Source organism: Culex quinquefasciatus, chromosome 2 (assembly GCF_015732765.1).
Source record: "Culex quinquefasciatus strain JHB chromosome 2, VPISU_Cqui_1.0_pri_paternal, whole genome shotgun sequence".
Taxonomy (NCBI): Eukaryota; Metazoa; Arthropoda; class Insecta; order Diptera; family Culicidae; genus Culex; species Culex quinquefasciatus.
The window spans coordinates 58983920-59010031 of record NC_051862.1 but is presented as its reverse complement, the minus strand read 5'-3'; the positions used below and the strand labels follow the sequence as shown (position 1 = coordinate 59010031).

At 35.3% G+C, this 26112-nt stretch overlaps 2 protein-coding genes across 5 annotated transcripts in view; one reads left to right on the top strand and one right to left on the bottom strand.

The window, feature by feature from the left end:
• LOC6054758 (hyaluronidase Tab y 2.0101) overlaps positions 1-21883 on the bottom strand; it is a 267627-nt gene extending 245744 nt beyond the window's left edge. The window contains exon 1 of the mRNA XM_038251627.1: positions 21789-21883. The gene's annotated coding sequence lies outside the window, so the exon portion shown is untranslated. The remainder of the gene's footprint in view (positions 1-21788) is intronic.
• Positions 1-26112, top strand: part of LOC6044436 (5-hydroxytryptamine receptor) — a 314507-nt gene that overhangs the window by 143944 nt on the left and 144451 nt on the right. The gene's annotated exons all lie outside the window — the stretch shown is intronic.

Sequence of the window (26112 nt, the reverse complement as noted above, 5' to 3'; positions counted from 1 at the left end):
CTCTTCGAAGTATCGGCTTATAGCAGGGATTACATGACCATGTGTGAACAATCTGATAAGATTTCATCTATGAGAAGGTTGAACCGGTTCCAGAAGACATTTATTTGAAAACCAAGATTTTCCACCCAAGTTCCTGTCAATTTCAGTAATTAAGTGCTAACGCTCGAATGAAGTACAACACCGCAGCAGTAGTTCGATTTTACCTCCTTCTCGACATCCACTTGAACCCAGTAGTAGTACCCAACATAATGCCTTGATTGGCCTTCAACTCTGACTTTACTACAATCGCTGGCATTCAACTTGAAGACCTCCGGCAATTAGCTGCAGGGCCTTGGATTTCAAACAGTAAAGCATAGCATAACCGATGAGTGCACAGCATTACAAGGGGAAATTCTCTGAAAAATTGGAGTTGTTTTAAATTTATTGCGTTTGAAACATTTTTCAATTGGCTATTTGTAAAAAAATAGAAGAATTGGAAAAAACATTAATTTGAAATTAGAAATTAAAATCTTTTATGAAAAATCTAACTTCAATCTAGCTATAAAATATTGAGATAATCTACACAGTAAAAAAAATCATGGTAATATTACATCCGGGAAGGGGTACAACTTTAATGTCAGAAAAAAATGTGTAATTTTACATCTGAAAATGTGTAATTTTACCACTTTTCTGGTGTAATGTCACTTTTTCAGTCTAAATTTAGGTAAAATAAGATCCTAAAAGAGGTATACGGCGTGTTTCCTAGAACAAACTATTCAGGAAAAAATAGTCATCGCTACTTTCAAATGTGTCTTATAGGAAATTTTCTCAGCTTTCCAATGCTTCTAAGAGCGAAATGTTTCATCGAGAAATTTCAGAGATGTCTAATTTTTAAGTGTTTTTGTTTAAAAATACCTTTATTATTTACAAGAAACTTTATAATAACAGTTCAGGAAACTATTCATATTATGTGTTTTATGTGTTATTTACTCATCAAAATGTGCATATAAGAAAAGAAACAACTTTGTAGAAGATTGCAAATCGCTAAACATTTTGAAAATTAAGTTTTAACTGAGTTTTTGAATATGTGGGATTTATTCAGATATCAAAAACATTAAACCGTATTGAAATATAATTTTCTACAAAAAATAATACATTATTACATAATTTTAGCGTATAAATATCAGCCGCCTGTTCTGATTTAGCTGCTTCGACCGAAATTTTGCAGGTGTGAGATTGATATGGGTAATATTAGATTTTTATGAATAAATATGATATTTCCCTAAGCAAACGTGAACCAGGAATCATGGTTACGAAACATGATTTGAAATCGATCAATTTACTGGAAATTACTGCTGCAAGCTACAAAGGTCATATTTTTTAGAGTATAAAATAAAAAATGAATTTTATAAAAGGTTTCACTGTTGAAAATGCATTTAAAAGAAACAATAATTTCATACAAAAAAAAAAAACTAAAAAAATCATTTCATACTCATGAAAAGTATTCCTCCTGAAACTTTCCACAGTCGCGTTGTTCAATTTCTAGTATATAACATCCATCCATGCAAACTGGATAATGTTTGGTTAAAGAAATATGAAATATATTTATTCATAAAAAAAAATCTAGTAATACTGTTGACCAACTCAAACCTGCAAAAAAATCGGTTATATCGGCCAAATTTAAGCTAACTCTTAGTAGACGGCTGATTTCTGTACACAAAAATAATGTAATAATCTACGAATTCTTTTTGAAAGTAGATTTTGATACGGTTTTATGATTTTAATTTCTGAATAAATCCCACATATTCAAAAACTTGATTGAAACATAATTTTTAAAATGTTTTGCGATTTGCAACATTTTACCATGCAGTTTATTGTCTTATTTTGAACAATTTGATGAGTAAATGACACATAAAACACATCATTTGACAAGTTTCCTGAAGTGTTATTAAATTTTTCTTATAAATAATGAAGGAATTTAAACCAAAAAACTTTTAAATTAGATATCTCTGAAATTTCCCGATGAAACATTTCGCTTTAAGAAGAAATGGAAAGCTGAGAAAATTTCCTATAAGACACATTTGAAAGTAGCGATGACTATTTTTTTCTCCTTAAGTTTGCCCAGAAAACACGCCGTGGGTAATATTCAACCTTCCAATATTACACCTTCCAAATATACACAATTTTTACAGTGAAGATAATTTTTCAAAAGGTCTTTATTATGTATGAATGTCTAACAAAAACCAATTTATTTTTTACTAAGAATTGCATGGCGCATTCAAAATATCACAAAAATGTGACAATTAATCTAATTGTGTTAAAAGTCATGATTGTGTAAGTGTAATTCTCTATATTTTTGCAAATCGACTATGATTTGTGTTATTTTATTTGAATGAAACTTAGTCCACGCATTCCCTGTGTCTATATCTTGATTTTATGGTCGACGAGATGTCTTCGACATTGTTAAAAGTTATTAGTAGGGCTAGAAAAAAAAGGAAAACGCCGTTTTTATGTGCGTTTTATTTGGAAAACTGAATTTAAAAAATACGAATATTTTTAAAATCTAACATTTTTAGAATTTTTAAGGGAAATTTAAAAGACATTTTTGAGCTAGAGTTTAGAATGGTGCAAAAGGAGGCACCTGAGATATCCATTATTGAAGGAGTTTTGATTTTCTCGAAAAAAAAATCATAATATTGCCAAATAAAATATAAAAACTAACTTAATCCACCTATGTGGTTGATGCCTTCCTCACTTGTTACCAACATAGGGTAATATGAGTGGTTTAGACACATATTTAAGCTATTTTTTTAGATCCAGAAAAATAAGTACACAGATATAACTTAAGTGGTCATAACTCGAGACAGGGTTGCCAGATCTTCAATGTTGTGGACTCATTGGAAAGGGTTTTTGATTACCTAATCAACAATGGGTCGGATGATGGATCCGGACATCGTTTGCATCGAGGTTTGCGTACATTTCATCGAGATCCGACTTCAAAATTGTATATAAATATCACTTAAGTGGTCATAACTCGAGACAGGGTTGCCAGATCTTCAATTTTGTGGACTCGTTGGAAAGGGGTTTCGATTACCTAACTAATGAAGGGTCGGATGATGGATCTGGACATCGTTAGAGCAGGATTATAGCCTTACCTCAGTGAGGAAGGCAAAAAGAAAACAAAAGCAAAATAAAATTTGCAATTGAATTTATATTTTTATATACAGTGTCATCAAATAAGCCATCATTAGCCATTTCAATTCGCGATATCTCGGACACTAATGATATTTTTTCGCCACTCTTGGCAAATCTAACAACAGAATCCAATATCCAATTACATCAAAAACGAACTAAAGTTCAAATCTAAGTTGAAAGGAACTCTTAAACTGTATAAGGTTATAAGAAATGCTAAATTGTGAATTGATTATTTACTAAAATAAACTGAATGAATTGAAATGAAAAATTGAACCTTTGTGAATTTTTTTGCAATTTGAAACAATTTATTTCTTATTTTTTATTTTGCCCAAAATTCAAAAATATTCAAAATTCATTATTTTAGGTCTTTCAGAATGTTACTCTTGGTCATTTAAATTCAAATTCCTCCTCGTTAAAACCAATTGTAGCTCTCTTAAAATATTAAAAGTTGGACTTTCGAGAAAAATTAGCTTGAGGATTGGAAAATCAAGCCAAGCATTTAAAAAAGTATAATGATACTAAAAAAACTAATTTGGAATGGTCATAAAGTTAAAGTTAAGCCGATAACAGTATTTTTAAAATTTTTTTTACTTAAGGCTAAATTTTCATAACTCAAACTATTTTCCATTTGCGTCCATGAGAGCTAAAATCCGAAAAATGACAAAAATTTATGTGTTTGCAGAAATGTTTTTTTGTCCATTTTTTGTAAATTTTAATTTTTGGAATTACCCTTTGTTGGCAAGTACCACTCTAATGGTCAAATAATAATTAAGTGTAATTTAAATTGTTTTTCAAATTCAAATTACGTAACTGTCGCATTTATTTTGTTTACAGATAGTGCAATAACTTCTTTTCTTTAGAATTCCTTTGAAGAAAATTTCAACATTTTAAAGGAAGCTTAATTGTTTGTAATCATTATTTTTAAAAATGTGGGTAATTTTTTGAAATAAGTCATTTAAAATTTTGTTCGAATTCTTTGTTTCAATTTATGGCAGGGTCCATTTTATATCGAAAATTATTTTATTAAAAACTCATAAGTTTACAGTTTACAATACAGAAACAAACAATCGTTATCTTTTGTTTCATTTGTTAAAAAGTATTAATATTGAGCTTACTTATATCTTTCGAAAAAAAATTAGTGATAAAGATCATAAAAAACATCATTCAGTTTGAATAAAAAGTTGTGATCTAGGTAACATGCTTTCGACACAAATAATGACCAAACCACAAATTTCAAGCTAAAAAATCTTGAAAAATAGCTAAATAGCAGGGTTCAGAAGTTAAATGGAGAACGAGGATATTCACACACATAGGCTTAGAACAAAAATCAGAGATTTACAAATGATCTGAGGAAAAAGCAAATTTGAAGGAAAGGCTCAAATTTTTTAGCTAAAATTAACATTTTTTATCAGGGTGGTTAGTTGGATTTTAGTTACCTGGGTAGTAAATTAGCTTACATCAATAATAAAAATGAGTTAAATTGAAATGCTGTCAAAGGCAAACTTATGAGAATTTGGACGTGCTTAACTTTATTTTTAATGCTGAAAAATCAAGTCTCACACATAATTGCTAAAAAACCACAAAGTATGGGCGATATTCCTGATTTTTCATCATTTTTATTATTTAAATCGCTGTATCTTCACAAGAATTGTACCTTGAGTAATAGTCAGTATGAAGACCTTTATGGAAAACTGTTTAAAAAATCGATTACCTCTTTTGGTTTTGCAAAATTCTAACGTTATACACCATATTCTTTTTTTAAATCACCTTTTTTTAAACGATTCTCGATTTACACAACTTTTTTTAAGTCATGACTTAAAATGAGAATGAACATGACTTAAATTGAGAATCTGACTTAAATCAAGAATCTTTGGGATTTCGTAGTTTGTCGGAGAATTTTCAAAATGTATCAATTGAATATTGCTTAGTTATGTTATTAAAACATTTTAGCATGGTTTTGGAACACCTGGGATGTTCTAGTCCATCCGAAACTTCCGAGAATTTCGTTCAACTGGCTTACTAAAGAAACTAGTCGAAACATCAAAATTTTGACAACGGATCCTACCCAGACTACTTCAGGGAGTGTAGTAGGCTACAGTACATTGTTGTAACAACTTATTGGGATGATCTGGGTCATCCAAGGACTCCCTGGAGTTAAGAACTGCAGGTCTACCACCGTAACAAGCCAGAGGTCGACGGTTTTTGACCCCGGAACATATCCGCATAGCTTCAGTGAGTATGGTAGACTACTTTTCAGCTGTTTTGAGATGTCCTGAGTCATCCAAGGACTCCCTGGAGTTAAGATCTGTGGGTCTACCACCGTAACAAGCCAGTGGTTGACGGTTTTTAACCCCGGAACATACCCGCATAGCTTCAGTGAGTATGGTAGACTACATTCCAGATATTTTGAGATGTCCTGGGTCATCCAAGAGCTCCCTGGAGTTAAGATCTGCCGGTCTACCACCGTAACAAGCCAGAGGTCGACGGTTTTTGACCCCGGAACATATCCGCATAGCTTCAGTGAGTATGGTAGACTACTTTTCAGCTGTGTTGAGATGTCCTGAGTCATCCAAGGACTCCCTGGAGTTAAGATCTGTGGGTCTACCACCGTAACAAGCCAGTGGTTGACGGTTTTTGACCCTGGATCATACCCGCATAGCTTCAGTGAGTATGGCAGACTACTTTCCAGATGTGTTGAGATGTCCTGAGTCATCCAAGGACTCCCTGAAGTTAAGATCTGCAGGTCTACCGCCGTAACAAGCCAGAGGTCGACGGTTTTTGACCCCGGAACATATCCGCATAGCTTCAGTGAGTATGGTAGACTACTTTTCAGCTGTGTTGAGATGTCCTGAGTCATCCAAGGACTCCCTGGAGTTAAGATCTGTGGGTCTACCACCTTAACAAGCCAGTGGTTGACGGTTTTTGACCCTGGATCATACCTGCATAGCTTCAGTGAGTATGGCAGACTACTTTCCAGATGTGTTGAGATGTCCTGAGTCATCCAAGGACTCCCTGGAGTTAAGATCTGTGGGTCTACCACCGTAACAAGCCAGTGGTTGACGGTTTTTGACCCTGGATCATACCCGCATAGCTTCAGTGAGTATGGCAGACTACTTTCCAGATGTGTTGAGATGTCCTGAGTCATCCAAGGACTCCCTGAAGTTAAGATCTGCAGGTCTACCGCCGTAACAAGCCAGAGGTCGACGGTTTTTGACCCCGGAACATATCCGCATAGCTTCAGTGAGTATGGTAGACTACTTTTCAGCTGTGTTGAGATGTCCTGAGTCATCCAAGGACTCCCTGGAGTTAAGATCTGTGGGTCTACCACCTTAACAAGCCAGTGGTTGACGGTTTTTGACCCTGGATCATACCTGCATAGCTTCAGTGAGTATGGCAGACTACTTTCCAGATGTGTTGAGATGTCCTGAGTCATCCAAGGACTCCCTGGAGTTAAGATCTGTGGGTCTACCACCGTAACAAGCCAGTGGTTGACGGTTTTTGACCCTGGATCATACCCGCATAGCTTCAGTGAGTATGGCAGACTACTTTCCAGATGTGTTGAGATGTCCTGAGTCATCCAAGGACTCCCTGAAGTTAAGATCTGCCGGTCTACCACCGTAACAAGCCAGAGGTCGACGGTTTTTGACCCCGGAACATATCCGCATAGCTTCAGTGAGTATGGTAGACGATACGCTCTGGCTTGTTACGGTGGTAGGCCCTCAGATCTTAACTTCAGGGAGTTCTTGAATGACCCAGGACATCCAAACACATCTGGAAAGTAGTCTGCCATACTCACTGAAGCTATGCGGGTATGTTCCGGGGTCAAAAACCGTCGAACTCTGGCTTGTTACGGTGGTAGACCGGCAGATCTCAACTCCGGGGAGTTCTTGGATGACCCAGGACATCTCAACACATCAGGAAAGTAGTCTACCATACTCACTGAAGCTATGCGGATATGTTCCGGGGTCAAAAACCGTCGACCTCTGGCTTGTTACGGTGGTAGACCGACAGATCTTAACTCCAGGGAGCTCTTGGATGACCCAGGACATCTCACAATATCTGAATGTAGTCTATCATACCCACTGAAGCTATGCGGGTATGTTCTGGGGTCAAAACCGTCGACCTCTGGCTTGTTACGGCGGTAGACCTGCAGATCCTAACTCCAGGGAGTTCTTGGATGACCCAGGACATCTCAACACATCTGGAAAGTAGTCTACCATACTCACTGAAGCTATGCGGGTATGTTCTGGGGTCAAAAACCGTCGACCTCTGGCTTGTTACGGCGGTAGACCTGCAGATCTTAACTTCAGGGAGTCCTTGGATGAATCAGGACATCTCAACACATCTGGAAAGTAGTCTGCCATACTCACTGGCTTGTTACGGCGGTAGACCTGCAGATCTTAACTTCAGGGAGTCCTTGGATGAATCAGGACATCTCAACACATCTGGAAAGTAGTCTGCCATACTCACTGAAGCTATGCGGGTATGTTCCGGGGTCAAAAACCGTCAACCACTGGCTTGTTACGGTGGTAGACCGGCAGATCTTAACTCCAGGGAGCTCTTGGATGACCCAGGACATCTCAAAATATCTGGAATGTAGTCTACCATACTCACTGAAGCTATGCGGGTATGTTCCGGGGTTAAAAACCGTCAACCACTGGCTTGTTACGGTGGTAGACCCACAGATCTTAACTCCAGGGAGTCCTTGGATGACTCAGGACATCTCAAAACAGCTGAAAAGTAGTCTACCATACTCACTGAAGCTATGCGGATATGTTCCGGGGTCAAAAACCGTCGACCTCTGGCTTGTTACGGTGGTAGACCGACAGATCTTAACTCCAGGGAGCTCTTGGATGACCCAGGACATCTCACAATATCTGGAATGTAGTCTATCATACCCACTGAAGCTATGCGGGTATGTTCTGGGGTCAAAAGCCGTCGACCTCTGGCTTGTTACGGCGGTAGACCTGCAGATCCTAACTCCAGGGAGTTCTTGGATGACCCAGGACATCTCAACACATCTGGAAAGTAGTCTACCATACTCACTGAAGCTATGCGGGTATGTTCTGGGGTCAAAAACCGTCGACCTCTGGCTTGTTACGGTGGTAGACCGGCAGATCTTAACTCCAGGGAGCTCTTGGATGACCCAGGACATCTCAACACAGCTGAAAAGTAGTCTACCATACTCACTGAAGCTATGCGGGTATGTTCTGGGGTCAAAAACCGTCGACCTCTGGCTTGTTACGGCGGTAGACCTGCAGATCTTAACTTCAGGGAGTCCTTGGATGAATCAGGACATCTCAACACATCTGGAAAGTAGTCTGCCATACTCACTGAAGCTATGCGGGTATGTTCCGGGGTTAAAAACCGTCAACCACTGGCTTGTTACGGTGGTAGACCCACAGATCTTAACTCCAGGGAGCTCTTGGATGACCCAGGACATCTCAACACAGCTGAAAAGTAGTCTACCATACTCACTGAAGCTATGCGGGTATGTTCTGGGGTCAAAAACCGTCGACCTCTGGCTTGTTACGGTGGTAGACCTGCAGTTCTTAACTCCAGGGAGTCCTTGGATGACCCAGATCATCCCAATAAGTTATTACAACAATGTACTGTAGCCTACCGCACTCCCTGAAGCAGTCTGGGTAGGATCCGTTGTCAAAATTTTGATGTTTCGACTAGTTTCTTTAGTAAGCCAGTTGAACGAAATTCCCGGAAGTTTCGGATGGACTAGAACATCCCAGGTGTTCCAAAACCATGCTAAAATGTTTTAATAACATAACCAAGCAATATTCAATTGATACATTTTGAAAATTCTCAGATAAATTACGAAATTCCAAAGATTCTTGATTTAAGTCAGATTCTCAATTTAAGTCATGGACATTCTATTTTTAAACGATTCTCGATTTAAACACCCCCATTTCGTTGTGTAAATCAAGAATATGGTGTACCTCTTTAAAAAATAGTTTTAATACAATTTTAATTCTTATTTTTAAAGATTTGCTCCAGCCCGCATTTTCCGTGATTCTTTTTAAATCATATTAGACTTACTCTATAAAAATTTAGAACGAGCAATAAATCATGAGCTCACCTTTAAATTCAACTATCAAACTTGAAAATCAATAAATCTCATAAAAGTAGCGTCTAATTGTCTATCAGTGTATTTTTTCAGAAAGCTCAACAAATTTCCTGCAAGTTTGTCTTGGACCACTTTTTGATACGATCCAACGGCTTTGAGATACAGCAATATTAAATTTACGAAATAACTACATACAAAACAAAATAAAGCTTACTCCCTTCTCAAACGTCACTATTGAGTGCTACTGGCTTTATATATACATTAATGGCTTATATAAGCTTAGGACAACATGTTTACAAAGTTTCATTTAAATCGGAGAGGGTCGGGTACAACCGACTACCTATTTGGCATGGGATTGCTTTATAATAGTCTTAGCCAAAAAATATAAATTAAAAAAGAAACATTGAGTTAGAAATATATATAAAAAAATCTTAAACTTTCAACAATTCCCCTCAGAATCGCTCAGCTTTACAGCAATAACCACAAAACACCACCTATTCACATTCCCCGAACGAACGAACGCTTGAGTGGGTTCAAGATCCAAGCCATCCCAAAGCACCAGCAATTACTGCCCTGGAGCCGGCACTCGAGAGCCAATCGATCCCATCCCGACAGAGCAGCATTTCCCATCACGCCAGAATCTGCACCCTGAAAAGGCCAATAAATCGCTTTCAATCAAATCGATAATTCTTAATTTGTTTTGGCGCAATCAATCCTCCTCCTCTTCCACCCAGCAGCGTGTACATGGATTCCGGATTCCGGAAGGTTTTCCCCAGGAATCCTCCGAGATTGGCAGTGTGGTAAGAAGGATTTGGCTCTCGAGCAAAGTTCGACATTTGATTGACGTTCGGTGAAACGCTTCGTACTACGGCCTGGAGCTAGAGAATGAGAGTCCTTGAACAGAACCGTATCGGAAGGTGGTTGAGCCGGAAATGAGAAAACGGTTGAATATTGAATCCTACATTTGCAAAAGTGAACGTTTAATTTCAATGGTGTAAATAATTTGTGAAATTCTGTTTTTAAAAGGATTTACTTCAGTAGTTACTTTTAGAACTCCCATGTAACTTATAAAGCATATAATTTTTTGCAGACTTTTTAATCGATTTCAAAACTTTTTGGTAAAGTTTTTTTTTAGTATCTATAAAATCCTAAAATGAAAGAAAATTTACCTTTTTCGACATTTTAATCATTCCTGCACCAGCTTTAATCGAAACTTTCATCCCATCAACAAAGTTGCAACCACGGATGACGTCATGACACTCCCTCCACACCAAAAGCGTGTGTGTATGTGTGTGCCCCTATGTATGTGTGTGAACATGCCCACAATGGATTCCGCGTCGAGAGAGTGAGTTTCTGCGCTGCAATTTGAAACTTTGTTTTATTGAAAGCCAGTCAAGTGTAAAATTACCTCAGCGCTGCTGCTCGCCATCCGGCTGTTATTGCGCCTGCAAGGTATGCTACCCGGAGTGCAGCAGCAGCCAGTCCGTTGTCGTAGTTGTGATGGTGGTGCGTCAAGAAGACTTGCATATTTTACCCCCGACATCACCATCAGTCGTCTTTCGACGTGTATACCTTCAATCAGTTCACCTTGAGTAATCGTCCTCCGGGATGGACCAACTATGGGAACACAACATTTACTGGAAAAAACAATTAAACAATTAAACAATTAAACAATTAAACAATTAAACAATTAAACAATTAAACAATTAAACAATTAAACAATTAAACAATTAAACAATTAAACAATTAAACAATTAAACAATTAAACAATTAAACAATTAAACAATTAAACAATTAAACAATTAAACAATTAAACAATTAAACAATTAAACAATTAAACAATTAAACAATTAAACAATTAAACAATTAAACAATTAAACAATTAAACAATTAAACAATTAAACAATTAAACAATTAAACAATTAAACAATTAAACAATTAAACAATTAAACAATTAAACAATTAAACAATTAAACAATTAAACAATTAAACAATTAAACAATTAAACAATTAAACAATTAAACAATTAAACAATTAAACAATTAAACAATTAAACAATTAAACAATTAAACAATTAAACAATTAAACAATTAAACAATTAAACAATTAAACAATTAAACAATTAAACAATTAAACAATTAAACAATTAAACAATTAAACAATTAAACAATTAAACAATTAAACAATTAAACAATTAAACAATTAAACAATTAAACAATTAAACAATTAAACAATTAAACAATTAAACAATTAAACAATTAAACAATTAAACAATTAAACAATTAAACAATTAAACAATTAAACAATTAAACAATTAAACAATTAAACAATTAAACAATTAAACAATTAAATAATTAAACAATTAAACAATTAAACAATTAAACAATTAAACAATTAAACAATTAAACAATTAAACAATTAAACAATTAAACAATTAAACAATTAAACAATTAAACAATTAAACAATTAAACAATTAAACAATTAAACAATTAAACAATTAAACAATTAAACAATTAAACAATTAAACAATTAAACAAACAACTAAATAGTCCTTAAAGGTTTCGCAAATCGACTTCAACTTAGTATTTTTTTTTATTTTCACATTCCCTAAAAATATGAAATTTGAAAATTATTGGAATTGCTGAAATTTCTAAGAAAATAACATTACCGAGTTTATGACAAAGTGCACATGAGTTTTCATGAGTTTTCTTAACAGTGTCTTCTATTTAGTCTGTAATTTGGAACTGACGATATTCGGAACAATTTGTTCGATTTTTAATGTTAAAAAATTAAGCTTTTGTAAAACTTTCTGAAGGTTTCAATAAAAATAATTTCAATTCAATTTTCAATTCAATTCAATTAGTGTTTATTAGTAAATAATCAATTTACAATTTTGTGTTTCTTATAACCTAATAGAGTTTTGGAGTTCCTTTCAACTATGGTTTACACTATAATTCATTTAGATGTAATTGGATATTCTAACAATGGATTTGGCAAGAGAAGGAAAAATTAAAAAAAAAACCTTCGAGATAAAAATAATTTCAAAATTCTAAAAATATGAAATTTAATCTAATCTAGTCTAAACTTTCTAAAAATTGAATCGGCCAGCCCCACTGCGTTGTGTTTACTGCAGAGGATTCTGAGAACGGATCACATTTCACAGAATCTACAGGGGAGGAAGGATGCGTAGACATACCGTACCAAACGGTCTGGTCTAAAATATGAAGTTTAAAATAATATCTTTTTTTAGACTTTTCCAAAAAAATATGCTTGAATTTATTTTTGATATTTTTCAAAATACAACTAAGGGACCAGATGTACTATGGCTCAAAATATGCATTTTAAAGTCCCTTAAAAACATAAAAAAATTGAAAATTGATCAATATATGGGTAATTCTCCGCCAACTCACACAACAGTTGCCCCGACCCCTCTTCGATTTGCGTGAAACTTTATCATAAGGGGTAACTTTTGTCCCTGATCACGAATCCGAGGTCCGTTTTTTGATATCGCGTGACGGAGGGGCGGTACGACCCCTTCCATTTTTGAACATGCGAAAAAAGAGGTGTTTTTCAACAATTTGCAGCCTGAAACGGTGATGAGATAGAAATTTGGTGTCAAAGGGACTTTTATGTAAAATTGTACGCCCAATTTGATGGCGTACTCAGAATTCCGAAAAAAACGTATTTTTCATCAAAAAAAAGTTAAAAAATAGTTTTAAAATCGCTGCCATTTCCCGTTACTCAACTGTCAAAAATCGCGAGATATGTCATTTTATTTTATTTTATGGGAAATTTAATGTACTTTTCGAATCTGAAATAACCCAGAAGGGTCATTTTTTCATTTAGAACAACATTTTTCATTTTAAAATAACGTGTTTTTTCTAACTTTGCAGGGTTATTTTTTAGAGTGTAACAATGTTCTACAAAGTAGAGCAGACAATTACAAAAAAAATGATATATAAACATAAGGGGTTGCATGTAAACATCACGAGTTAACGCGATTTTACGAAAAAAAAGTTTTGAAAAAGTTACTTTTTGCGTTCTCTTTATTTCGTCGTCCGTGTCTGTCATGGGTGACCATGAACGGCCATGATCGACGACGACCAACTTTTTTAAAACTTTCTTTCGTAAAATCGTGATAACTCATGAGGATTACAAGCAAACCCCTTATGTTTGTATATCAAAATTTGTGTAATTGTCTGCTCTACTTTATAGAACATTATCACACTCTAAAAAATAATCCTGCTAAGTTAGTAAAAACACGAAATTTTAAAATGAAAAATTTTGTTCTGAATGAAAAAATGACCCTTCTGGGTCAATGTAGATTCCAAAAGTACATTAAATTTCCCATAAAATGAAATGCTCCAAATTTTTTTACAGTCGAGTAACGGAAAATGGGAGAATTTTTAAAACCTTTTTCAGTGTTTTTTTCGATGAAAAATATGTTTTTTTTGGAATTCTGAGTACGCCATCAAATCGGGCATCTAATTTTACATAAAAGTCCCTTTGACACCAAATTTCTATCTCATCACCGTTTCAGGCTGCAAATTATTGAAAAACACCTCTTTTTTCGCATGTTCAAAAATGGAAGGGGTCGTACCGCCCCTCCGTCGCGAGATATCAAAAAACGGACCTCGGATTCGTAATCAGGGACTAAAGTTACCTCTAAGGACAAAGTTTCACGCAAATCGAAGAGGGGTTGGGGAAATTTTTCCCGATTTCGTGTGAGTTGGTAGAGAATAACCCTATATTTAACTATATTTTTAGGGTATTTTTATGAAACACATTTTTAATCAACTTGTTAAACAGCTTTAAAAAAAATATTATGAAACATTTATGAAAAAAAAAAAAATCAAACCATCCAAATTGACGACCCCCGGGTCTTTTGTGGTCTCTATTGCATGTTTCTGCTCGAACCTAGGAGTCCGAAGGCTTGAATGCGGAGAGCACCCAAACCGCTTTCTACTCCAAGGAACCTTCCACCCCAGTGTTTGAACTAACGACCTTTGGATTGCGAGTCCAACCGCCAGGGCTGAGCTGTAGGTTAGTCGAGGTTAGTCGTCGACTAACAAGTTCTTTAACAAAAATGTCGCCCTCCTTAAACCATTTGGCGCCCTCAGCAAGGCCCAAGAGAAACTTGCCAAGTTGAGAAAGTTGCCAAGTTGCCGATTTGTGCTGCGCCTTCTTGAAAAAGATAAAGCGCCCCCTCAGGAAGCCCCAGGGCGCCCAAAATGCCATTTTTGCAAATTAAAAAAAAGAGCCTAAGGGAGATCAGGGCTGAGCTGCAGGTTAGTCGAGGTTAGTCGTCGACTAACAAGTTCTTTAACAAAAATGTCGCCCTCCTTAAACCATTTGGCGCCCTCAGCAGGGCCCAAGAGAAACTTGCCAAGTTGAGAAAGTTGCCAAGTTGCGCCGCGAAACGCTGCCGCGTTTGTTTTGAATCAACTAGCAGTGCTCTTCAACGTGTTCCGTTTTGATGATTCTTTCCTTTTTCTAGATGCTGCTACGTTGCTGTTCGCTCTGTTCACACTGTTCGTTTTATGCATCGCTAGCATACAATGACCGGTGTTATGGTATATCAGGGTCTGATCTGTGTTTGAAATATACATTTTTGTTCGCTGCGATGATTTAATTTATTGCGGCTGGAGTGGCTATTTTTGCCAAATCATTAATAAAATTACCTTTAGTAGGGGTGCAATCTGGTCAAAATGATTTTTTTTTATGGAAAAGGCAATTCCTCAGTCTTTTTAATGAAACTTATTTATGTTTAAAGGGTAGAGTAGGATACATCTGAAATATCACATTCCAAGAACAAAACCCGCGATTTTGGCAGCTTTATATGTGTGGGGTACGGTTTTCACCAAAAATGATTTTTCAAAAAATCAGCCTTCTAATATGTTCTTTGAAATGGGTCGATTCCTTTGAAAGAGTAACACTGCTGAGTTACTTGTTTTGATCATTGCTTCGTATTAGAGCATTATTTTAGTTTCAATTTTTAAACGATTCATCAAATTCCATCATATTTTTGGAAAATGTTAGTAAACTATCGAAGATCTATCCTTCGCTCATTTGCTAACGTAGCTGTTATTTTTTTTTTGTAATCAAAAAACGAACAGCATATTCAACCCCCCCCCCCCCCCGCTCATCACTTGGCGCCCTTGTACAAATATAGGCGCCTTACAAGGAGAAGCGCACTCGCCAAGAACATTGGCGCCCTAAACCCGCCAACAGCGACTAACTAGTTCAAAATCGTACAGCCCAGCCCTGCCAACCGCCACCAGCGATTCCACCGGAGTATGCTTTATGAAACATTTATGAATAACACTGAAATTTAAATGCCTAAAGAATAAAGCCATTGAAAATATTTCTGATCTTTCCTTCACGATTTCTTCCTTGACAAATTCAAATGAAATGTTGAAAAATAAAGAAGTAATGATTCTTGATGGTGATGGATGTTATCATTTTAAATCTCAACAGATTGGTCTAAATTCAAACGTTGATTTTCACAAATTCCAAACATACAGATAAGAAAGTCTGTTGTGCACTTTGCAACATTGTAGAACGAGCAGGACCACCTCACCGGGTTTGCCTGGCGGCGACGTATATAAGCTTGATGCAAAAGTGTAAAAGCTTTCAATATTTCATACTGCCAATCAGCCGTGTGCGGACCTGAACCAGAGCCAACGAACAAACGGCAGGTGGCCGGTGTGGCTTCTGCAGTTGAAGTATTCTGTACTCTGTATCAGGTTTGATGTGCAGTGTTGGCATTTTTTCAAATAAAAATTGTGTATTGTTGCAATCTTTTTACATTTTTTTTTTCACAGATTTTTAAACATATTTTAAAATAGGTTTTATTTGATTTTTTTTTAATTTACCACTTCTGAAAATGTGTTTTAAATCCTTTTCTCTCGTCACTTTTGGTGCATTTCTAAGCTTGTGCAAAGCTTCCTTTCCTGGTATTACACAATCGCTCTCGCACACACACACACACAACCCACCATGATGCACTTTGGCATATCGATGGTGTTGACGATGACGTCGGACGCCATATGGTCCGGGGATTCATCCTGCTCTTTGCGGATACGCCGTCAACGGACCGTCGGGATGTGAAATTAGACCGGGTCAAATCTAACACACACACACATCGCAGTTCTGGGAAAATGCATGGAAAGCTTCGTTCAAGTGCAGCGCGGCTGTGGCTTTGATTGATGTCGCTGAAATAAATCAGCCGGGCACTTTTGGCGGGGCGGTGAAATGTGGGCAAATTGGGAAGAGCAATTTTCGTGTTCGCAAACATCAATCCGGGTGCAGTCTCGGATTTAAGAGCGGGATACGAGGTGAAAATGTTGCAAATTTATTGGTGTTAATGTTTTTGGATGGGTTTGAAAGATAAGGTAAGATTCATGAGAAGGATAAATCGAAAAGATTGATGCTTTTTTATGCGAGAAAGGCTGTATAAGTCGATTTAAATAAAATTGGCAAACTTATTGAAAATTGGACAAGGTTTCAGTAAACATATTTACTAGACTCAGTCTTTTAGAAACGGTCAAAAACTACCAAACAACTTCCAAAACTTCTGTTTTTTAACCTTTTTATTTTTAAAACCATTGTATCTTCACAAGGGTTGGAAGTTGTACCATCCTGCATTTTTCGTGTGACTTTTCACAACATATTAGGTAATTATCACAAAAAAATTTGAACGAAAACAATATCTTGGGATCACCTTCAAATTTTACTTTTAAACTTAAGAATCATTAAGTCGCATAGATGTGGTGTGTTTTTTTCTTTCAGCGTATTGTTTTTTTTTTCAAAAAAAGCCCGTCTTAATTTCTAGAATGTTATCTTTGACCACTTTGTTATATAATTTAATGGCTTTGAGTTGCAACTATATTTAAATTACGATATATGGTTATCTCATTTCCAGAAAGGATTGTTGAAACCTTAGATGTTTTAGGAGTTGAATGAAAAAAAAATATATATAAAAATTAACATTTGTTTCGCTAAAATGTGAATTCCAAAAACAGTTGTGTTTTAAGAAAACCCCTTCCATTTATTTGAAAACAAAGATTCTTAAAATTGATTAATATCAGAAAAATATCCAACAGTTCTAAACATCAGGATGAATTCTGTGGACCACTTCGGATTTTGCTGCAATTGTTCAAAGCTAAATTAAAATCGAATTATCAAATATGGACCAAACTCGAGGATTATAGTCCATGGAAAAATATGATAAATCGATGGTAAAACGATAAAACTACGAGAATACTCAATTTTTTAAGAAAACAATTTTCATAAAAAAATAGTAAGCTTTCTGAATATTTTAAATAACATTTGACGTATGATAGATTTTTTTTATTTTGCGAAAAAAAAAACAACACAAATCAATATTATCTGTCTTGAATGTATAATATCTATCAAATTTGTCATGGAAATGGAAACGGGCGAATAAGAAAATTAGAACTTATTTGAATTTTTCCACAAATTTCACATTAACATTTGTTATGCCGCTCTGAAGTGCAATTAACTATTGTTTTGTATTTCAGTGGCATCCCGTTTTTTAGCAATGCGCCGTGATTTTAGTGTTGTCAAACAGGGATTTTGCCAAAAACAGTAAATTTAAATAATTATATTTTTAAAACCATTGGTTTAAGGAAATAATGATAATCTCCGTAATGAACGTTAAAGATTATTTTTTCTATAAAAAATTATCATATTTTCATTAAAAACTATTCAATTGATGTTTTGAAAGTATTACGAGACCAAAAATATTAAATTAAATTTGGGTGTTGCCAATGTCGGGAATATTTGAAGCAATTGTTGCCAAAAACGGGATGGCACTGTATTATGAATGCAAAGGCTTAAAAAGTAGAACACAATTTAACGGATATAAAATAAATATTATACTACAAAAACGGAGATCATTTTAAAATTCAGATGTTTTTTTTCTGTAATATTCAATCTAAATTTTTCCCTCACTTCTTTCTAAATAAAAATAAACCTGGAATCCTCATAAAAAAAAAGATTCTATCTGGTTTGACAATTTAAAGCAAATTTATATCTGTTGTAAAATTTTAATAAAATATAAAGAAGATGCTTTTGAATGATAGAAGTTGTATTGAGCAGAAAAATGTTTAAAGCCATACAATAAGTTCTATCCCAATATATTTTTAAAACTACAAAGTAATCTTTTAAACATTCCAATAATCTTAAAATGTAAAGAGGATAATTCTCCACCAACCCACTCTTCGATTGTCGTGAAACTTTGTCCTTAGGGGTAACTTTTGTTCCTGATCATTAGGGTTAGTGAAATTTCACGATTTCGCGGACAGCGTGAAATCCGTGAAATTTGGCTTTTTCTGCAAAATCCCGTGAAATTTTATGTTTTTTTGTGAAACTGTAACGATTTTTCTCAAAATATTTCATCAAACTCAAATAGGAATGAAAATAATCTTAAGAACTACTGTAGAATTAAGCGAGTGTATACTAGGATGTAACAAAAATGTCTTTTTGGCGGGCATTCAGGGGTTTGTTCCGGTGGGCATACTGAGCCCAAATCCAAAATATGAGCTTGATTGGACGTAACAGGAGCTGGCGCTCCGCCCTTCAATTTTAAATGGGTTTTAACCCACATAAAAAGATTTTTTCAAAAAAGTCACTTTTTGAGGCATTTTGGCCACTGAAGCGTTTATTTTCAATATCATTTGCGTGTAGGCCAGATCCTTGCGCATCTTTTGGTACTGTAAACTGGGGTGATTTTGATAGCCCGGGTTGACTTTGATAGGTTTTTCAAATGCCCGTCAAATTAACATCTAAACATTTTTGAGAATTTCGAGTATGTAATCATCAAGGGATAGCTTATTATCGAACGTATATGCAAAAATGTGACTGTTATATTGGATGTATCAAAATTGGTGGCCAAATCAAATTTCTATCAATGTCACCCCGGGCTATCAATGTCACCCCAGTTTACGGTATATATAACATTGAAATTTGGAGCACCCTGGAGCTCGGTACAGACCATCAAAGTTTGGCATTTTTTTGAAAAATCGCCCCCGGCAAAATCAAATGGCGTCTCGGGCGTCGCGAGGTGCGACGCATATCGCATACCATTTAAAATTGAAGGGCGGAGCACCAGCTCCTGTTGCGTCCAATCAAGCTCATATTTTGGAATTGGGCTTATTATGCCCACCGGAACAAACCCTTGAATGCCCGCCAAAAATTCATTTTTGTTACACTCTAGTGTATACCCTTGTTGACGATTTCGTAGACGGTGTGAAATTCTTGAAATTTATCAATTTTCTGATTTATTTTTTCAAATGAGATCATAATAAATATTTCTACCATAAAGACTATTTAAGTAAATTTTATTATTTTTCAATTGAAAAGCTTAATTTGAATCATTTGAAGATTTGCTCAGATTTTTAGTTTTTTAGAAACTAACTAAATTTAGTAATATTTTCATCCGCTGAGTAAAAATTTAACTTCTATTTTATTTGAAAAGTATGGTTTTTAAATTTACAGCACCTAAAAGGACCAAATAATAACAAGCAATGAATAAAAAATAATAATTTCAAAACAAATTTTCAATATTTCAAAATAAAATGAAAAGTGTTTTTTATCTTTGAAATCACATTTTAAAAACACTTCAGATTTTTTTCTGATTCCTGTTTAATTTTAATGATATTTGATTGTTCTGGTGGATGATTCTCGTAAAAGTTAAAAAATACCACCTATTCTTATTTCAATACAAGTTTTGATTTCGTTACAAATAATAATATTTTTGCCTATTGCTTTTAATTTGTTTCATTTTGGATGGACAAGATTGTGAAATCTTGCTTTGATATGAAATTCAACAAAATGTAAACTGATAAAACAGAAGCAAATTAGCGAAAACTGTTTAGCTTTATTCGTAGAATATAATAAAAAGCAGTGAAATACATGAGAATAAGCATGCCCTACATTTTGTTTCAAAATATAAATAGATATCATAAACCAGATGGAACCTTTTTTTGAAAATTAGGAGTTTTTTTTTGTGTCGCGTTCAAATTTAGAGAAGATTTATTTAGTTTAGTGAAGAATTATGTATAATGAAGCTTCAAGAGTAGTTTCTTTGATATAAACAAAAGATTTCCAGAGTTATTTTAACTTTTACACGTTCCGTGAAATTTGCGTGAAATTGGGTATTTTTAAATTGAGGTCCCCGTGAAATTTTCTATTTTTAAGCGTGAACAATCACTAAGCCTACTGATCATGAATCCTAGAACCGTTTTTTTATATCTCGTGATGGATGGACGGTACGACCCCATCCATTTTTGAACATTCGAAAAAAGGTGTAGGGGAAGGTGGGGCAAGACGACCATATGGGGCAAGAGAAACAATCGCTCGTAAGGCTGTAATTTTTACAATTTTGATTATTTCCAGTATGAGGAATTGTTGCTAGCAATGCAATCAGCTGATTCTACTACCACATAACCGCCAAAACGACATAAGTAATATTTTTTTTCGTAAAAACGGTAATTTTTTTAGTAAAATATTATTTTTTAATCTAAAAATGAAAGAAACGTTTCAAATACATCCTAATCTGATGTATCTAATTGATAATAGTTCAATTGTTAGTAAATTAGCATGTTTTTTCATGCATTGTTCCTCTTGTCCCAACGGGTTGTTCGTCTTGCCCCACTAGTTGAGTAGAACGTACGAAAAATCAAAAAATTTTAAAATCATTTTTTTACATTAAAAAACAGTTTTTTTTTAAACTTGTTCGATCAAAGTCTCAGTTAAGACCTGGAATTAGATGATTCTAAAAAATCCGACAGATTTTTTTACGTTTTTAATGGGTTATAACGAGCATTTCCTTAGCTTGTTACACTTGCCCCACTTTCACCTATTTTTCAATAATTTGCAACATGAAATGGGAATTTTGTGTCAATACATGTACAAAAGTACTGTAAAAATAAAAAACGCAGTGAATTGAATTATGGCACTCAAAATAGTGCACCACTTCACACACGAAAACGAGCTTGGTAACTAGCAAATCAGGTTAATTACTCATCTAATTTCCCCGCCATAGAATTGTCAACTGCTCGAGTAAGTCTTTACAAGCACCAGCATATTTTTCCACAAAAAAAAAAATCTGCATTCTTTCTTCTGTTTACCCACTCTAGTCTCTATCCTGGAAAACAAGCAAGCTGCACCATTTGTTTGAAGCATTGAAAATTCCAGCTCACTTTTTGCCTCAGCTCAGCTTCGTTTGCCACGGCGGCGGTAATTTGTCACCATTTGCCTTAGCTTTAGAGCCTTAGCGCTCCGCACACAACGGTATCACATTCCCGCCAAGCCATGTCATTCAATCAAATTTCAAAGAAGCAAGCTTTTCCACCACGTTCAAAGCGATTTTCCGTGCGAGGTATGCCACCGTCGTCGTCGTTTTCGCTTCTTCAAGCTCTGTCAGATGAAAGCTCGCGTTTTCTCTTTCAGCGTCTCCATTGACTTTTCGGCATGAAAGAAAAGCAACAGGAGCACACACACACTCACACAGGATGCTCTCAAGTTCGCCGTCTGAAGTGGATGAATCCTGTTTGGGCGCGGGCTGCCTTAGACATTTTCCTGCATTTTCCTCATTTCCCTGTGCAAAAGCGAGTCGAGTTGAGTCGAGCGGATGCTATTCAATTTTCCTTATCGCGGTTCTTGGGCACCAAAAGCACCACAGGAAAATCGGGAATTCGAGCGACTGAAGTAGGGAGGAAGGAGGTCTTAACACAAATGGGAGTAATTTTCACACAAGACTTCATCTGATTTTCCTGTGTGTGGTGTGGCGGCGGTTGTTACGACGCAAAACAGCTCTCATTACAACTAAGGTTGTAATGGCGCTATAGAAAGGAGGACGAGGACTTTCTATCTATCTATCCGGTTACCGGTTTGGAATGGATATGTGGGTGTGTTCGAAATAGGCTAAGGTCTGTTATTATTCTACTCGAGTGATTGTTACTTAAGGGGTTACATACATGTAGAAAATCTCAAAATTTCTTGTTACAGAAAATTTATTAAATCCACTTAAAAGATGATTTTCAATCACTCCTGAAAGATTCATGAAGATTTTTCATGATTTAACTGAGTTAGAGACGATTTAAGCTCAGAATTTTGCCATGCGCAAAGCCAACTGTCTAACTTTCTGAGCGTTTTTCTCTGAACACCAAGTTGATTTACGGGTGCCACGATATCTCGAGATGGGATAGACCAAATTGGCTGAAATTTTGGGTGAAGACTCCGAAGACATGTCCCGTGTGCATGTTGAAGCCCGATTTTGAAATTTTGAATTTTTAAAAAATACAAAAATCAAAAACTGGCGATTTTTTATATGAAAAACAGAAAATTATTTTTATATTTTTTTTAAATAAACTTTTTGAAAATCGGCCTTCGTCATGCACACGGGACCGGTTTAACGAGTCTTCACCAAAATATTGAGCAGATTTGGTCGAAGCAATGTTGAGATATCGTGGCACCCGTTTTCTGAAACTGCTAACTTCAAATAGCTATATCTCGGCAATGATACAACCAAATGTCTTCAAATTTGTTTTGTTAATTGATAAAAATGTATATTTTAATGCCCTGAAAACAGATTTTCAAAAAAGTTTAATAGTGTGCTCAAACCGACCTCTGACATTTTTGCCGATTTACATGTATGTAACCCCTTAAAGGTAGAACCACATTCTTCGAATTCAATTATTATATCTTTTGATGTACTACGATTGCTTATTTAAAACAAAAACAAAAACAAAAACAAAAACAAAAACAAAAACAAAAACAAAAATAAAAACAAAAACAAAAACAAAAACAAAAACAAAAACAAAAACAAAAACAAAAACAAAAACAAAAACAAAAACAAAAACAAAAACAAAAACAAAAACAAAAACAAAAACAAAAACAAAAACAAAAACAAAAACAAAAACAAAAACAAAAACAAAAACAAAAACAAAAACAAAAACAAAAACAAAAACAAAAACAAAAACAAAAACAAAAACAAAAACAAAAACAAAAACAAAAACAAAAACAAAAACAAAAACAAAAACAAAAACAAAAACAAAAACAAAAACAAAAACAAAAACAAAACTCTAAACTCTAAACTCTAAACTCTAAACTCTAAACTCTAAACTCTAAACTCTAAACTCTAAACTCTAAACTCTAAACTCTAAACTCTAAACTCTAAACTCTAAACTCTAAACTCTAAACTCTAAACTCTAAACTCTAAACTCTAAACTCTAAACTCTAAACTCTAAACTCTAAACTCTAAACTCTAAACTCTAAACTCTAAACTCTAAACTCTAAACTCTAAACTCTAAACTCTAAACTCTAAACTCTAAACTCTAAACTCTAAACTCTAAACTCTAAACTCTAAACTCTAAACTCTAAACTCTAAACTCTAAACTCTAAACTCTAAACTCTAAACTCTAAACTCTAAACTCTAAACTCTAAACTCTAAACTCTAAACTCTAAACTCTAAACTCTAAACTCTAAACTCTAAACTCTAAACTCTAAACTCTAAACTCTAAACTCTAAACTCTAAACTCTAAACTCTAAACTCTAAACTCTAAACTCTAAACTCTAAACTCTAAACTCTAAACTCTAAACTCTAAACTCTAAACTCTAAACTCTAAACTCTAAACTCTAAACTCTAAACTCTAAACTCTAAACTCTAAACCTAAACCTAAACTCTAAACTCTAAACTCTAAACTCTAAACTCTAAACTCTAAACTCTAAACTCTAAACTCTAAACTCTAAACTCTAAACTCTAAACTCTAAACTCTAAACTCTAAACTCTAAACTCTAAACTCTAAACTTTGAAAAATATTTGCAACGACCCTAATATTTTTAAAAGATATTTTTTTAAATGTCTGTATTGAAACTAGAATCGTCTCAAATAGTCTACCAAAATTTTGCAGCAGTTACAAACGGCACTGAATTATACACTACTCTGTAGCGTGATGAAAAATAGCGATTTAGCTGAATAAGCTATAAATATTTACGAGTCCTGGTGCCGACAGACAGACAGAACGGTTTTCCTCAGGAAGTGCCAAGTTCATCACATTCGATCTGACGACAACAGTTGACAACTGATGACGACTGACTTTGCTTTGCTCAGCTCATATTCGACGGAGGATCGTAAAAGAAGTTTGTTGAATTTGGCAGATGCTGTCTTTTCAATCATGATAGTGAAAAGTATTTTCAAACGGAAGAGATGGAAATGCAAACTTACTATTTTTATTGTTTTAGTTTCTCCTTCTTTGTATTCAATAAATAAATTCCTTCTAAAAATCAATAACAATCTTCAAGCTATTGTCACCCAGTTAAGTCCATTCAAATGTGCCCCCGTTTTGACATTTCAACAGGCAAATTATCGTCCTCATATGACACTTTGACCAAAAAGGACACTAATCGTTTCAACTTAGGACATTTCAAAAACCAACCCAGCACGAAGTCACCCCCACATTTGCGTTTATTGTTATTTTATTTGAAACTCCCTTCATGTGTGAGTGTGTTCGCATCAGGGTAAGTTGTTATCAATTTCCGGTCCATCCCGTAGAAAAAATGGCCCCCAAAAAGCGTTTCGTATCCTGACTGACAACGACAGAAAAGTCGTTATCGTTTTGGTTTTATGGTTTTGTAGCGGCTAAGGTCTCTAATTGAGAGGGCAATTGAGCTAAAGAGTGGGGGGAAGCCTGAGCCTTTCTTGAGGGTAAAACCGGGTTTGGGGCTGCAACTGGTCGTTAAAATTCAAATTGAAAACCAACGTGCTTGGAATTGGTTTTCGGGCTAAAAATAACAATTTGGGGGTTTTGCAGCGGTGTGTTTGACGATATATTTTCCTGAGTTGAGTTGAGTTGAGTTGAGTTGAGTTGAGTTGAGTTGAGTTGAGTTGAGTTGAGTTGAGTTGAGTTGAGTTGAGTTGAGTTGAGTTGAGTTGAGTTGAGTTGAGTTGAGCTGAGTTGAGCTGGAGTTGAGCTGAGCTGAGCTGAGCTGGAGCTGAGCTGAGCTGAGCTGGAGTTGAGCTGAGCTGAGCTGGAGTTGAGCTTGAGCTGAGTTGAGCTGAGCTGAGCTTGAGCTGGAGCTGAGTTGAGTTGAGTTGGAGCTGAGCTGGAGTTGAGTTGAGCTGAGCTGAGCTGGAGCTGAGTTGAGCTGGAGCTTGAGTTGAGCTGAGCTGAGCTGGAGCTGAGTTGAGTTGGAGTTGAGCTGAGCTGAGTTGAGTTGGAGCTGAGTTGAGCTGGAGCTGAGCTGAGTTGAGTTGAGTTGAGTTGAGTTGAGTTGAGTTGAGTTGAGTTGGAGTTGAGTTGAGTTGAGCTGAGTTGAGTTGAGTTGAGTTTGAGTTGAGTTGAGTTGAGTTGAGTTGAGTTGAGTTGAGTTGAGTTGAGTTGAGTTGAGTTGAGTTGAGTTGAGTTGAGTTGAGTTGAGTTGAGTTGAGTTGAGTTGAGTTGAGTTGAGCTGAGTTGAGTTGAGTTGAGTTGAGTTGAGTTGAGTTGAGTTGAGTTGAGTTGAGTTGAGTTGAGCTGAGTTGAGTTGAGTTGAGTTGAGTTGAGTTGAGTTGAGTTGAGTTGAGTTGAGTTGAGTTGAGTTGAGTTGAGTTGAGTTGAGTTGAGTTGAGTTGAGTTGAGTTGAGTTGAGTTGAGTTGAGTTGAGTTGAGTTGAGTTGAGTTGAGTTGAGTTGAGTTGAGTTGAGTTGAGTTGAGTTGAGTTGAGTTGAGTTGAGTTGAGTTGAGTTGAGTTGAGTTGAGTTGAGTTGAGTTGAGTTGAGTTGAGTTGAGTTGAGTTGATCGTAAACCTTTGACTTGAATCTTTTTTCAAATTCAATATCAAATAAATGAAT